Source organism: Oryza glaberrima, chromosome 2 (genome assembly GCF_000147395.1).
Source record: "Oryza glaberrima chromosome 2, OglaRS2, whole genome shotgun sequence".
Classification (NCBI taxonomy): Eukaryota; Viridiplantae; Streptophyta; class Magnoliopsida; order Poales; family Poaceae; genus Oryza; species Oryza glaberrima.
The window spans coordinates 13,840,932-13,855,626 of record NC_068327.1 but is presented as its reverse complement, the minus strand read 5'-3'; the positions used below and the strand labels follow the sequence as shown (position 1 = coordinate 13,855,626).

The 14,695-nt window shown below is 44.7% G+C and overlaps 1 long non-coding RNA gene across 1 annotated transcript; it reads right to left on the bottom strand.

Moving 5' to 3' along the window:
• Positions 1-11,351: 11,351 nt before the first annotated feature.
• Positions 11,352-12,808, bottom strand: LOC127761824 (uncharacterized). Its single transcript, XR_008015321.1, has 2 exons — positions 12,327-12,808; positions 11,352-12,196 (listed from the first exon to the last, which is right to left on the bottom strand). It is a non-coding gene; the product is annotated as an uncharacterized LOC127761824 (long non-coding RNA).
• Between the last annotated feature and the right edge of the window lie 1,887 nt (positions 12,809-14,695).

Here is a 14,695-nt window from a genome sequence, read left to right as displayed (position 1 = left end):
AGCTAAGAGCTGCTCCGGATACATATTTTAAGAACATCAAGGAAGCGGAGTGCATGGGGGCAAGCCTGGCATTGGCAATGACCAAGTCCTTGTACTCGAAGATCGACGTTGATGCTGTCGACAGCTTTGCAGACGGGACAAGTGAAGAACATGCCCTTGATCTCATCAATGATGCACAAAAGGCCGCCGAAAAGATTGCTGCTGATGTAGTTGAGATGTTTCAGGACAACAACCTCGGGCCGACTGGGTCTGGTAACTCTGATGATGAAAAAACTAAGTCTGATTGACATTGTATAGTATTAACTGATGATGATGGAGGCACAATTTGTACAATACTGATGAATTTATGCTGTGCTTGATGATTTAAACTCAGCTCCTGATTTCTTAAAAGTTTTTGTCAAACCTTATTGAGCCTAAAACCCGCAAAAGTTGTTAAAAACTTTCAGTCCTCATTGACTAAGCCAAAAGATAAAACAAGGCAATGATAAATCAAATAAGCAAATTGAATTGATAAAAAATCACACTCCATTATTATTATAGTAGCCCCCGACTGATAACTCAAGGAACAACTTGATGTTAGCAGTCAAAGAGGAAGATACAAAAGTGATGCCTAAGCATAAAAACGACGAAGATGCTCAATATTCCAAGAATTGTCAACATAAGTACTGTCTTCACGTTTGAGTCGGTAAGAACCTGGCCGAGTAACTTCAGAAATTATGAACAGTCCTTCCCATAAGGGAGACAACTTGTGCCGATCTTGTGTAGTTTGAATTTTCCGTAGGACCAGGTCTCCGACTAGGAAAGCCCGCGATTGAACATTGCGGTTGTGATAACGTCGCATCCCTTGTAAATACCGAGCCGACTGAATTAAGGCTGCTTCATGGGCTTCCTCCAGTCGGTTGAGATCATCCACTCGGTCTTCTCCGTAGCACTCCTCTTTGAAGTTACGAAATTGTAAAGATTCGAATTCTACCTCACTTGGCAACATTGCTTCCGCACCATAGACCAGAAAGAACGGTGACTAGCCCGTAGCCCGACTGGGTGTAGTGCGCAGAGACCAAAGTACAGACGGCAGCTGATCTACCCATTTGCCAGCATAAGGATGCAGTCGGTTGAAAACTCGTGCTTTAATTCCTTGAAGTACCATACCGTTGGCACGTTCGACTTGTCCATTGCTCATGGGATGCGCTACGGAGGCATAAAAAAATTTTGATGCCAAAGTCTTCACAGAAATATTTAAACACTCCGCCAGTGAACTGAGTGCCATTATCGGTGATAATCCGATTAGGTACTCCAAACCGATGCACAATGTTGATGAAAAAATCTCTAGCCTTGTTTGCTGTAATTGTGACGACCGGTTTGGCTTCAATCCACTTGGAGAATTTGTCAACGGCTACAAAGAGATGAGTGTAATCACCAGTAGCCTTTTTGAATGGGCCAACCATGTCGAGCCCCCAAACCGCAAACGGCCAGGATAACGGGATGGTTTGCAACTCCTGAGCTGGTAGATGAGTCTGTCGGGCAAAAAACTGACAACCCTCACACGTTCGTACAATTTTGTCAGCATCGGATACAGCGGTAGGCCAGGAAAAGCCTTGCCGATAGGCCTTGCCAACAATAGTTCGTGCAGCAGCGTGATTGCCACAGATGCCTGAATGTATATCTCTTAGCAATTGCCTTCCCTCCTCCAAAGACACACAGTGTTGCAGAATCCCTGATGGATTTTTCTTGTACAACTTGGTCTCATGTATGACGTAAAGTTTGCTGTGCCTGGAGATCCGCTCGGCTTCGTCTTTATCCTGAGGGAGCTCTTGCTTGGTCAAAAATTTGATGAGGGGCTCTCTCCAGTCGGATTCGATCATGATTACTTCTATAGTGCCCGTAGCCTCGGTTGTTTCTTTCCTTGGTACGGTTGGTTCATAAAGATGTTCAACAAACACATTGGAAGGAGCTGCTTCTCGTTTTGAACTGAAATTGGCTAATATGTCGGCTGCCTCATTGTTATGTCAAAGAACATGGGTTAGCTCAAGGCCATCGAACTTATCTTCTAACTTGCGTACCTCCTGCCAATAAGCAGTCATATTATCATCAAGGTAGGACCACTCTTTCATGACTTGATTAACAACCAACTGAGAATCTCCATGAACTATCAGACGCCGAATTCCCAAAGATACCGTGATCCTCAATCCGTGAAGAAGCGCCTCGTACTCCGCCACGCTATGGGATGCAGAAAAATGTATCCACAATACGTAACTCAGCCTTTCTCCAGTTGAGGAAATCAGGACGACTCCTGCTCCAGTGCCAGAAAGCCTTTTTGACCCGTCAAAATGCATAGTCCAATACTCCATCTTCTCTACACGCGTGTCTTTTTGGCACTCGGTCCACTCGGCGACGAAGTCTGCTAAGGCTTGGGACTTGATCGAAGTTCGCGGCTTGAATGATAGATCCAAAGACATCAACTCTAAGGCCCACTTTGCAATCCGCCCATTTGCCTCGCGGTTATGAATTATGTCCCCGAGTGGAAACGATGTGACCACCGTGACCGAGTGACCTTGAAAGTAGTGAGATAATTTCCTAACGGTGATTAAAACACCATATAACAGCTTTTGCACCTGAGGATATCTTGTCTTTGAGTCGGCCAAAACCTCGCTGACGAAATAAATTGGTCGTTGGACTTTCTGAACATGGCCATCTTCTTCACGCTCGACAACTAGGACCGTGCTTACAACCTAAGATGTTGCCGACACATATAACAATAGTGGCTCTTGCGGATGTGATGAAGCTAAGACTGGTGGAGTGGTGAGAAATTTCTTGAAGTCTTCAAAGGCTTTTTGTGCTTCGGGTCCCCACTGGAAATCATCGGTTTTCTTTAGCAACTTGAAAAAGGGCATCCCCCGCTCGCCGAGTCGTGAGACGAACCGGCTGAGCGCCGCCATGCATCCAGTTAACTTTTGAACATCTTTCTGAGAGCTCGGCGGTTTCATGTTGAGGATGGCGTTGATTTTCTCCGGGTTGGCTTGTATGCCCCTATTGGATACCATAAAGCCAAGAAACTTCCTTGACGGTACTCCGAAGATGCACTTTTCAGGGTTTAATTTCATCCTGAAGGCACGGATGCTCGCAAAGGTTTCTTCTAGATCCGCAATCAAATCATCCTTCTGCTTAGTCTTGACAACTACGTCATCAACATAAGCTTCAACATTGCGACCAATCTGAGTTGCAAAGCATCTCTGGATCATGCGTTGATAAGTTGCTCCTACATTCTTTAATCCAAAAGGCATGGTGATGTAGCAGTAGGCCCCGAAGGGCGTGATGAATGAAGTCTTCAAGCAGTCGGACTCCTTTAAACGGATCTAATGATATCCTGAGTAGCAATCCAAAAAACCGAGTAGCTCGCAGCTGGCTGTTGAGTCAACTACCTGGTCAATGCGAGGTAACCCGAAGGGATCTTTGGGACAAGATTTGTTGAGGTCGGTACAATCAACACACATACGCCATTGTCCCGTCTTCTTCCGAACCAAGACCGGATTCGCCAGCCAGTTGGGATGTAGGACTTCTTTGATGAAGCCTGCTGCTAACAGCTTGGTCAATTCCTCCTTGATCGCATCCTTCCGATCTTGTGCGAAACGGCGGAGTCGTTGCTTAATGGGTTTAGCGTCTTCCTTAACATGTAAAGAGTGCTCAATCACCTCTCTAGGAATACCAGGCATATCAGATGGTTTCCACGCAAAGATATCTTTATTATTTTGAAGAAAGGTGATGAGCGCACTTTCCTATTTACAATCTAACTCAGCGCCTATTACAGCAGTCTTAGTGGGATCAGAGGGATCTAGAGGAATTTTCCTAGTCTTGGCATCGCCTTCTCCGCTCTTTGACATCTTGGTTGCAGGCACTTCTTCGGTTGTCTTGGCAGCCAGTCGGATTTCCCTTCGGGTGAGCGTAATCTCGCGGGTCTGGGCCATCTCGCAGCTTTCCTTGTCGCAAGTGACGGCTTGTTTGATGTCGCTCCGCAGGGATATGACTCCTCGAGGACCTGGCATCTTCATCATCATGTAGGTATAGTGCGGGACGGCCATGAACTTGGCTAACGCCGGGCGTCCAAGTATAGCATGGTACGCTGTCTCAAAATCAGCAACTTCGAAGCAAATGTTCTCTGTGCGAAAGTTCTCCCGAGTACCAAAAGTAACCGGCAAAGTGATCTGGCCGAGTGGAGTAGAAGACAGCCCGGGGATGACTCCGTGGAAGGGCGCATTACTCGGCTTTTCAATTCTGTGTGAGGGATCTGCATGTTGTCCAGAGTCTTGGCAAAAAGGATATTGAGTGCGCTGCCACCATTGATGAGGGATCGTCGGAGCTTGACGTTGCGAACCACTAGGTCTAGTACCAGGGGTACCGCCCCGGGTGGACCACTCGGTCAGGATGATCCGAGTGGTCAAACTTGATAGCTGTCTCTGACCACCGAAGATATTGGGGCGTATCGGGCTGAACAGCATTGATCTCCCACTCGGTCAGCTTTTGCTTTCGCTTAGATTCATAAGCCAGGGCTCCGCCAAAGATATGGTTGAGTTCTTTGCGATGGTCTTGGAAACCAGTCGGGGCGTCATCTTCATCATCCTTCTTCTTTGACGTGCTTTGATCTCCGTCAGTCGGCTTGCGTGCGTTCTTGGCGTATTGCTCTGCAAATTGTTTGTAGACGAAGCAATCTTTGGCCGCGTGATTTGAATTCGGATGATGCGGGCATTGAGAGTTCATGATCTTATCGAAAGTGTTATGCGCGAACGCTGTCGGGAGGATGGTATAGTAGTTGCCACAAGTTCTTCGGGCTTACGCTTGCGATCCTTGTGATTTGTACTTCCACTCCCTCCTATGGTCAGCATATCTTTCTTTGGCTTCCAGGTGGTGCCGACTGCTTGGATGCGGTGACGGCGTCTTCAGCTTTTGCGTACTCATTGGCTTTTTCAAACATCTGCTTGACCGTCCTGGGAGGCTTGCGGCCAAATTTGCCGACTAAGAGTTCATGGCAAATGCCCTTGGTGAAGGCGGCGATGATGACATCATCGGTGATGTCAGAGATCTTGTTACGCTGCTCGGAAAAACGTCGGATGTAATCTTGGAGGTATTCCCCGGACTTCTGGACAACGTTGTAAAGATCAAACTGAGTACCAGGGTGTTCAAAAGTGCCCTGGAAATTGGTGATGAAGTGGTCGCGAAGCTCCGCCCAGGATCCGATTGTACCACGGGGTAGCCCGTGAAGCCAGGACCGGACAGAGTCTGCTAGGGCCACGAGCAGGTAATTTGCCATGGCTTTGCTGTCTCCTCCTGCTGCGTGGATTGCGAGACTGTAGACGGTGAGCCAAGACTCAAGGTTTGTCGTGCCATCGTATTTCTCGATTCCAGTCGATTTGAAGCCGGCCGGCCAATCCACTCGACGCAGGTCATTTGTGAAGGCAGCAACTCCATCCACATCGTCATCGTAATGATCCGGTGAATGGTGGGGGATGTAGCCTCTTGCTGCGCGGCGCTGGTTGATAGTTTCGCGAAGATCGACGGGACGCCTGCGACGTGGGGAGCGGGGCTGTTCGGCTCGATGCAGCCTGTGTCGGTCAGGAGGCGAGTGGACTGATCGTTCGCCATGATCCCTGCTCCTACGGCTAGATCCCGCGCCGACAATGCTGAGGCTTGGTTGGTGATAGTCTTGAGATCGAAGAGGCGGAACTCGGCTGCCAGTCGGCGTACGGACGCTTGCGGAGTTCACCGGGACCGAAGCGGCGATCATGGTCTTGGTCTGATTTAAGATGTTGACGACATGATTGGCCTGATTAAGTGCGTCTTCCTTAAGGAGAGTGTCGAGAAGGGTGATCGCTGCAACCGCGTTCTGCTGGGGGGTGCGGAAAACCGCCGTCCCTTCGACGTCTTGTTGCCCAATAAGTTCTCGTGCTCGTCGCCCGCCCTAAAAGGCGCGCTGTCGCCGGTCCTCAGCCTCCTTTGCAGCCCGTTCGTGCTCCTATTGCTCACGCTGCAGCCGTTCTCACTCTTGTGCTTGATGCTCCTCCTCCAGTCGGCGACGTTCAGCATTTTGTCGCACGAGCTGTTCTTCTATTTCTCGGGCTTGACGCTGTTCTTCCGTCTCGTTGTCGGCCATGAAAACGCCGAAGAAGAGAGGCGTGTAGTTATCTTCGTAGCCTCCGTCGAAGTCGTCGAGGTTGCGGTAGTCGTGGTGGTAGCCGGAGTCATCGTACTCTACGATCTCCGTTGGTCGAGAATCGACACCGGGGGAGCTGAGGTAGCCATCCAATTCTTCCGTCGAAACCGTCCCGAGAGGTTGGACTATGACGCCGACTTCCCTAGAGCTAGGCTGGGTCGGAGCCGAAGCTTGATCCCGCCTAGGCCTACGGGAAGAAGATGCCCTTGTGGTGAAAACTGCGGCCAAGTCGTCGGGGAGTCTCATCAGGATTGAGGGATAGACCCCATCGTCTTGATCAGGTCGTGTTGAAGTAGATTGGATCTCGTCCGAGTGGTTTGAAGCCGACTCGGTTGAGATGATCTTGGAGTAGATCTCGGCCGAGTTCGGGATACTGAACGGGGCGGAGACCTAGCCTCTCCTCGACTGGTTCGGATCCGAGTCGAGGAGGGAAATCTTGCCGAAGTCGTTGGTGATGAAGTCGAGGCTGCCGAACCGAAACGCCTGCCCGGGAAGGAAGACGAAGTCATCGATGCCAGAGACAACCCATCGCACTAGTCGGCAAAGAACTTGACGCTATCCCTACCTGGCGCGCCAACTATCAAAACAAGATTTCGGCAATACTAAAAGGGGGTAACTATCAAGCTGGAAAAGTGGATGGGTTTAGAGACAAGGAATTTTATACAGGTTCAGGCCTTCTTAATAAGAAGTAATACCTTACTCCTGTTCGGGGATTGATCCGCCGAGTGTATTATTGATCGTATGATCTGGGAGAAAAATCGTACCCCAAGAGGCACCCAGACCCCTCCTTATATAGGGGAAGGGGTCCGTATTACAAAGTACAGCCCATATCCCTAACGGAATAGGTAGTTACAGATAAAATACAATCGTAATCAACTAGGATCTCAGATATATCCTTGACATACAAGTTTGGAATTTAACCCGAGTCTCTTTAAAGATATTCTATCTATATATGGCACCCCATACCCAGTCGGATATACATGTCGTATAGGTATGGGGTATCCATAATCTCCACACATATACATTTGTTTCTCTACCCTTTGGACTGGGATGACAAGTGATTTTTTTTTTTTGGTCTATGGACAGATGAAAGATCTCCTCGATTGTGGAATTAAATCACTTTTGACAATATCGGGTAGCAGCGAGGTAACGACCACAAATCTGGACCAAAGGAGCTTAACCCTGTGATTCCTGATTCCTAATTTGTGGTTGATGGATTATGATATTGATTTCTGATAATGGATAGACATCACATACGATGGAAAGTTGCGGACATCTATGTTACTGTAATTTAATAGCTCTAAAAATTGATTTTTGATCCCTGATTTCTGCCGATTTTGGCCTCATTTTTTTTTACTTCTTGTTCTGACACGAGAAACCTGCAGTCTTGTATCTATGTTCATATATATATCTTATCTTGGTTATATAATAGCTCTGCTTTCGATGATATTTCCATGAATATTTTTGGATTTTTGGTCTACATAAACTGAGATTTTTTTTCAACTTTTTTAGGCTTGTGTTTTATGCCTGGCCCTTAATTTTATATGCTTGCCCAGATATATGTTCACTAAACGGACAAATTCTCAATATGTTTGGCAGGATATATATCATTTTGTGAACACCATCTATTATATACTAAAAGTCCATTAAACTCCAATCATCATAAAAAATTCTAACATTTAAAAAATAAATGTCACCCGGTTGATATTTCATCCTTATAAGTTTAACACAACCAACAATTAATACATGTCCGCGCATTCGTACGGGTTACCTTTCTAGTTGTGGATAAAAGTCACTTGTTGAATGGAGATAGATTCATTGTGAACAAAAGTCACTCTGTATTGAGATATAATGGAGGCACCATATGTAATTGTCATTTATGTGAGTTGTTGCTGGTTCCAATTGGTTTTATGTTTCTTGTGTATACATAGATATTTTATTTTTTTCCAGGAGTAATATGCTTGTCAGATGGGACCATTTCTTTTATGTTTGATGAAATAATAAACATGCCAGGATATATATTAATTTGTGAACCTCATTTTGGAACTCATCCCCCATGGAACTAAAAAAAAGACTATGCATATAAGTGAAAAGCAACTGACTATTGAATGGACAAAAATAAAATTAGAAAGCTTATACTGACCAATCGAGAGAACAACCAACAAGCAACTAATCAAATGCACTGAAATGTACCAAGGAAATAAATAGATGTGTGTCCTGAACGAGAAAAAAAAATGCAAACTGAAGAACAACTGACAAGAAATAAAACGTACTCTGAGCAAGTCAGCAGACCCGTTGGAGGCAAGATGCGGTGGCTGAGAAGTAGGAAATCGCGTCACCGAGTGCAGGCGAAGCAGCTGACGTGAGATACTCTAGGGCAACATTGTAAAATCACCTTGCGTACCTTCAACTGCATTACCAATCAATACAGGTCTATGATGCTAAAGTAAGTGAGCTTGCGCACGCATCTTGAAACCAGTCGACGGCCTAGAATTATGGAGCACTAGAATCAAAATCTAACAAAAACATAATGAAATTCAGTTCAAACTTGATACCTATACATTTAAAAAACTTTCATACTCATTTGAATTGAGTATATGCTCAATTTAAATCGTGTAGCCCGGACACCATGGAGCACCAAACAAATTTACGTGTATATATATATACACATATACATATACATATATATATATGTATATATATACATATATATATATACACACACATATATATATATATATATATATATATATATATATATATATATATATATATATATATACGCGCTGGCGCTACCCAGCGCCACACACAGACGCTGGCGCTACGGAACAAAATGGCGCCAGACACAAACGAGGAGAAGTCAGCCCACCGAATCTAACCAAACATACGGGGGAGTTATAATTTAACTAGCGGAAACTGAGGCATCCAAATCACCCGCATAGTTAAATTTTAACTTAGATAAAGTTGGGTGGTGGGGTGCGATGACATCGTTGAGGAGTTAATGTTATGCATTGATTCAGTTGGTTTGAGTTAAAGTTTAACTTAAACACAGATGGGTGGTGCGATGTGATGACATGGTTTTGGAGTTAAATATTTACTTCCTGTTGAATTATGAACGATATGTGATTTAGTATGGTCGCTGCCGAGTTAAAAATTAACTCGTGACGCACCCCACGACCGAGACAACCAACTCGTCCCGTGGAGTTAAAATTTAACCGAGATACAGTTGTATGGTGGGGTGCGACGACATCGTTGTAGAGTTAACATTTTTCTTTAATTCAGAGGATTGTTCGCATTTTTTTTGTAATTTGTTGTTATCAAAAAATACATCACAACGCGTATAAGTTTTCATATATTCATAACAAAAACCATATTTTTACACGGGATGCAGCTTAATAAGGTTAAAAACATAGGGGGCGGGCTAAGTAAAAAATTAACTTGGTATCCTTACTGAGTAAAAAATTAACTTGGTATGACAACAAAAGTTTTACTCAGCATATACATCCTCACAATCTATGAGCAAAAGTTAAAATTTTGCTTGCGCTTGCTCCGGACATCGACTGCTGCGTGTCGTGGAGGTGGCTGCCGCTGGTCTTGCGAGTCCGAGCTCGCCGCCACGGAGGTCGCCGCCTGTGCGCGTGGGAGCTCGCCGTCGCCCGTCACCGACTCGCCCACAGCCGTGCCATGACGGATCCGCCGATGACGCGCCAGCCGCCGCTCGGTGGTGGATATGGAGTCGTGCGAGATCAGCGCCGGATCCACCGTCGCGCCGCATGCATCCTCGCCTCCTGCTCGCCGTCGCCCGTCACCGCCTTGCCCGCAGCCGTGCCGTGCCAGATCCACCAACGCCGCGCCAGCCTCCGCTCGGTGGTGGAGGTGGAGCCGCCGCGCCAGCCTCCCCGTGCAGGATCAGCGGCGGATCCCGCCGTCGCGCCGCATCCTCGCCTCCCGCTCGCATTCACCCATCACCGCCTCGCCCGCGGCCGTTCCGTGCTTGATCCGCTCATGTCCGGAAAAATAGGATCTGGATGTTGTTGGTTACGGGGTGTGGAACAACACATGTATATATATATATGCTACAAGCTGTGAACATCAAGTTAAAACTTTACTCAGATTATAGGCATGGGGGAGTGGCGCATGTGTGGGGTTCATGAGTTAAATTTTAACTGCACTGTATGGTTGCGCAGTGGGTGGGGCTTGGGTGCTGTGTCAGGCGCCGTTTAATCCATGGCACCTTAAGGTGCCATATAGTAGTTATATACGGTGGCGCTACGTAGCGCCAGCGGTGCGTGCTAGGAAGTGCCGGGGCGCGACTCACAGAGGGAGCATCCAGTCCGTGATTTCCCTTTTTTTTTTCCCAATCTTGATTCCGTGATTTACGCTTTTTTTTTTTCCCATCCTGATTCCGGGTTTCTCTCTGTTCCGCACACTCCTCCCGCTGCTAAGGTGAGTAAAAATATTACTCACTGGTTGGATTGGGAAAAACACACTCGGTAAAGCAAGTGAAAATATTACTAGACTGGGTAAGTCCAAGTAAAACTATTACTCATCGATTAGATTGGGAAACATCCTTATCATCTAGTAAAAAAATTATAGTCCTCTTATATATAACTAAGTAAAAAAAAGTATTGGCTTGCTTCTAGTTAAAAAAATACTTTCTTGTTTCCTGCCTCACGTGCATCTCTCGTTGAAAAGTAAAAAAAATCACTATAGGATTAGGTCTCGTTAACATTACAGTCTTCTATCTTTTAGTCCGATCCACAGTAATTTATTTACTTGAAGTTTATTTACACTGAGTAAAGAAATTACTATGCCCTAATTTGTACTTTGAGAAAAAATATTACTACCTCATCTCTAATTTCCTTGCACACAAAGTTCTAATGAACAGTAAAAATATTTTTCTCATCACTTTTGGAGTGCTAGTAGTAAAATTTTTACTCGAATATTTTTATCACTTTTTGGTGTGTTCGTAGTAATATTTTTACTCACAACTATTTACGGTGCATACATCACAAACAATCAAGATTATTAAATCATGCAAATCAATCATATTGTACACATCAAACGAACGCAAGAAAGTAGACAAGAAATACATGCTGGGAGAGAGGATAATGGAATTGCTGTACGGATATAAAATTTACACATCAAATGAACCCAATATATATATATATATATATATATATATGAAAACATTCTTTGAACATAGGAGGAACAGCGGCCCGCTGCTCTCTCAGCGAGGTCACCGCTGGTCTTGACAGGGTGCTGAAATGGCGAGTACAAAAAAGAAGTGCTTACAAACCCGACAAGCAGAAAGTAGGAACATAGGAGAGCAAGGCCGACAATCACACAATGATGGAGAAGCCTCGCTGGGAGAGTTGAAAGCCTGCCTTCGACAGCGATGCCCGGCGATTTTGGCATCCGGCCAGGCGGCAGCGGTGGTGAAGTTGTGGGCGGCCTCCTTGCATGCAGCCATGGTAGATTCTTGGAGGAGGTGGTCATGCTGGGGTGATGACGACATGCTCATTGACAATGTGAGATCCACACTGATGGCGGAGAGGAACACCATCCCCTCTCGCTAGGAATTCCAGAGCAGCTCGTCTCTCGCCTACCCAGAGACCAACGCTGCCCGGTGATACTGTAAACTTACCTGGCGGACCAGAACTTGGATACGCCCTCCATTTGCTGCACCTTCGCCTCGCGTCCTCGTCATCTCGGCCTCCCTGACTCGCTGCCACCGTCACCGGGAACAGGACGTCGCCCTTGCGCAGCAACACCGTCCTCGCCATGGAGGCCGGATCGAGCTGCCACCCTCAATGCAGCGACATGACCACAAAAACTGGATCGAGTCGCCGGAAACTAGATCCCGCCTCCAGCCGCCTCCTCCGCCAGATGCGGGGTGATGGTCTCCACTACAGGCACCTGAAACTGGTACCCGAGCCGCCGCTTCTCATCATTGTCGCTGACGACACTCTCCACATGGCTGACTTTGGATGCCTGCAATGTACAACAAGAGCAATGAACGAAATGTAAGAAGATGCAAACCTGTTTTTTTCCCTGGTGAGCAGAAAGAACAAATTGGAATTGGAAGAGAACGAAAGGAATAATCCATCCGTGAAGAACACACACAGATCGAAGAAATGACTCCTTCCTCCCCATCAGATCCATTCCATCTTGCTGCTCCAGCATGGCCGGCAACCAATGGTGGAAAAGCAGCGTCGGATGCAGGCCCAAAGGCCCTCTATCGCCATGGGAGCCCGCAGATCAAGCCGCTGGTAGGCGAGTGCCGGTCGGAGGAAGCCGAGGTAGGAGTGGAGGTGGCGGCGGCCTAGGAGCCGGCGACGAGATCCCCTAGCGAGGCCGGAGGAGGAAGCAGGGCGGTAGGAGGCCCCGCGACTATAGTGGACCTCGATGAGGGTGACGAGGATGTCGATGAAGAACAACGATGACGACGCAACGATGACATGATCTACAACCCACCTCTTCCTAATCCGTCACTCTAGCCATCGCTGGAATTTCGGTTGAGTTTGTACTAGATCCGGAAAAAAATGGAGGAGGTTGGGAGGAATGGCGAATTGGCAGCAAGTTAATTGTGGCAGCACGTTAGTCACCAAATCGCCTCGTAATTGACGGTTAATTGTGGTCATAGTTAAAAAATAACTAAGTATATACTGGATAAGTTGGAGTACATAGTTGCTGAATCGCATATAGTTAAAAATTAACTGACTCTTTCGATTTGTATCGAAAAAAAAAGAATATTTGATTTTGCAAAAAAACATAATGAAAACATAAAGAAAAAACAATAATAAAGAAAAATAAGGCATGATAAAAAAAGATTCCTTGAGTTAATAAATTACACAGTATGCTAAGGTTGCTTTATTGTAGTTGCTGAATCACACATAGTTAAAAATTAACTGACTAATAGTGAATAAGTATGGTGGGCTATGTAGTAGTAAATAAATAACTCGCGAATGAACATATGTGCGGGGGGGGGGGGGGTGATGGGGGGTGCACAATGAGTGGGACTGGTGGAGTGTAAATAGTTAAAAATTGACTAACGTAATCAAATTGGGTGGCTTCAGGAGGGGAGTAATGGGGTGGGTAGTGGGTGGGCCTAGTGACTGTGTTAGGTGTCGTTTAATCCGTGGCACCTTAAGATGCCATATAATATATATATATATATATATATATATATATATGGAAAAGCAAATGTGAACCGATATGCATATGCACTAGCATTCTGCACCGTTTGATGTGCTCGGTGATGTGTGCTGCAAGATATACCTTGCTCTCACCAAATGAAGAGTTAGTATGGAGTAATGAAGGGGAAACGTACACAATGTACTATAGCATTTGCTACTCTCTTCCCACATTGCCCCCAACAGAGGCGAGCCTGGCTGTTGCTGCAGTGTTGATAGGTTGGTTTCATCTATTATCCAATGGTCATATAGCACATCCAACTTTGTATCCGGTCAGTGCATTAACTGAAGTAGTACTGGTACAGGTACTATTTTTTATCATGCAAGTAGCAGAGCTAGAAGTTCATGCAAGTGTTGCATATACCCCATATCTTTAGTACTAGTAGTGTACCACTCAAAAATGTCACTGGTAGTACACATTTTCCATGTAGGTACATAGGGATACAATTTTGATAGATTTAATATATCACCAAGCTGCACACTTCAAAATTGATGTTCAAAAAATGACATGTGGAGATGGTACATTAGGTAGCCTAAAAAGTACAAATAGGCCCAATTGTCATATCTCAAATTTTAGATATTTATGATACACATCAAATCTATATATGTTAAGGAAATATATCAAATCTCATACGTTCGGAACATATTATAGATTCCATATACATTTAGGATCTATTTCAAATGTTGTACACTGTCATGTCATATAATAAATTATATTTGATATGCAAATTTTAATAGGTAAACACTCATAAAATACACTCGTTCATAGTTCCCCAGATCATATGATTAATAACATTATTTTTCTCTCTCCATATACAGATGAATAATATATCATAATGTTTTATTGGATATGTTCATATATCATCGAGACGATGTGGCATTTATCTCAAATTCTCTGATCAAAGATGCTATCCTAAATGACATTTAGATATGATATATCTATACTACTGTAAAACTAATATAAAAACAATAATGATAGAGATGGTTTTGTCATCATCACTACTTTTGTAATTTCTGCAAATTAATCTATGATATTATACAATAGTCTAATATTTGTTTGAATCGAACTAATATTATGTATTCAAATAAATAAACGTGTCTATGATGTATTATTATTATTATTATTATTATTATTATTATTATTATTATTATTAATAAAGCATGGGTATTTTTGCTAGTTTGTAAATGAAATTTGCAAATGGTATTCTCCAAATGAATTTTTTAAATGATAGTGATACTCTGAATGACATTTAGAAAGTGGTATACTTTTTTTTTTAAACATGGTATACTCTGAAGA